The following is a 1,805-nucleotide window of genomic DNA, read 5'->3' as shown; positions in this document are numbered from 1 at the left end:
TTCCACACTTCATACTATGTGAAATAAGAAAAAAATAGAACAAAACAAAACCGTTGAAGTAATCACTCATGGGACTCGGTAATACTTGCAGTGGAAAATCATCCCAAGTAGGCTAAAAGTGCAAATGATACTAATTAAATCTCTAGGCACAGTGCATTGCAAACTGATAAGAATGAAATCAATGACTGGTTAGTGTTATAAAGAATTTGTATAGTGAATGGCATAGGATCACCAGGAATTAGCCAGTTAATCAGCAAACATCCTAGTGTATTTCGTAATGAACTGTGTCTTTACTTATAGATTACAATTGATATTGAATATAGCCTTTGGAACTCAGTCATAAAAAAACATAAGTGGGTGAAATGACAAAACATATGTTACTTGTCAAATATGTAACCAGGTAACACTGGCTTAAAGACATGCCTGAGACTTCAGCAGCTGTGCAGAAACTAGACAGAGTCAATGCGCTCCAGGTAGAGAAAGTAGGAAAGGAAAAGTGCTAGTTCTGTTCGTTCAGTGAGGAAGTTGGCTCATATGAAAGCATCAGGAACTTCTTCTAATCCATTTGCTTGCTTGGTTGTATAGGCAGAAATGATTTTGTTCCTGTTATCTGGGTCTGTGATAAACAGTAGAAAGAAAATAAAAAGAGCAAATAGAGAAAAAGAAAAAGAAGACATTGGTAAGTTGCACAAAGATAATCTAAACTCCTGGGAAAACAATGATAAATTATTCTAGACTGATGATTTCAGAAAGTAATCATCAATGCTAATTTGAAAACACATATTAAATTATAGACTGAATCCAAAAGCTATACTTGAAAGCCTAAGGCCAAATACTAGTCACTAAGCCATGAGTGACCAGGAACATGAAGTAGGAGAAAGAAATGGGCTGATGGGAAAAGGGTACAATGGTGTGCAGGTGTATCTGTGAATGCTTTATTTGTGTTTAGCTTAAAAGGAGAACAAGCACATCTGGACTCTTAAAATTTGTGAATGTTGACTGAATTGCTAAGTGTTTGAATCTGTATATGCATTCATTAATTTGTTCTTCCAGAAAATATTCATCCAGTTCTCCCTCTAAGCCAGTCACAGAAAAGGCAATGGGGACACTGGGAACTTAAGATCCTCCTCACCCTTATACCTCGTACATTAAATCACACATATCCTTACAACTACAGGATTATAAATAAAATTAAGAGACACTAATGTTTTCAATGCTTCACTGCAAGGCAAAAATCAGAAATTTACTACACACCATTAGCTGAAGAAATTCCAATTGTTGAAAGAAGTCAGAGAGAAACACTTCTTGTAGTTCGTAGTCAATGGCTTTAGTTATGTCATCTTCTCCAAAAGGAAGTAAAAAAGAAACATCTTCTTTCAACTTTTAAGAACTATCTTTTTAAAAACTTGAATAATTTATTTATTTGAAAGACAGAGAGTGCTTGCTTCAGCTACACATATACTAATATTGGAATGATATAAAGAAGAAAATTAGCATGGCCCCTGTGCATGACTTGCAAATTCATGAAGTATACATATTTTTGCATTCTAAAGAAATTCGGAGAAAAATAAAGAGTCTTTTTGTGTAGGAACATATTTACCATTTTGGACATCTTCAGCCACCAAATAATATCCAGGTTTCATTTGGCATAGTTTGTCTTCAACTTGAAGAAAGTTCTACTTGTAGTGAAACTCTAGTGGTAATGAATATTCCTGGTTTTCTTTTAACTGGAAAAGAAAAAATAAATAAATACAGAGAAACAAACAGATAGAGATCTCCCATATTCTGGCTCACTCCCCAGATTC

At 34.4% G+C, this 1,805-nt stretch overlaps 1 non-coding gene across 1 annotated transcript; it reads left to right on the top strand.

Moving 5' to 3' along the window:
- Positions 1–1,437: 1,437 nt before the first annotated feature.
- Positions 1,438–1,543, top strand: LOC133757230 (U6 spliceosomal RNA). Its single transcript, XR_009865606.1, has one exon. It is a non-coding gene; the product is annotated as a U6 spliceosomal RNA (small nuclear RNA).
- The last annotated feature ends 262 nt before the right edge of the window (positions 1,544–1,805 follow it).

Source organism: Lepus europaeus, chromosome 3, assembly GCF_033115175.1.
Source record: "Lepus europaeus isolate LE1 chromosome 3, mLepTim1.pri, whole genome shotgun sequence".
Lineage (NCBI taxonomy): Eukaryota > Metazoa > Chordata > Mammalia > Lagomorpha > Leporidae > Lepus > Lepus europaeus.
This window is presented reverse-complemented; position numbering and strand designations above follow the sequence as displayed.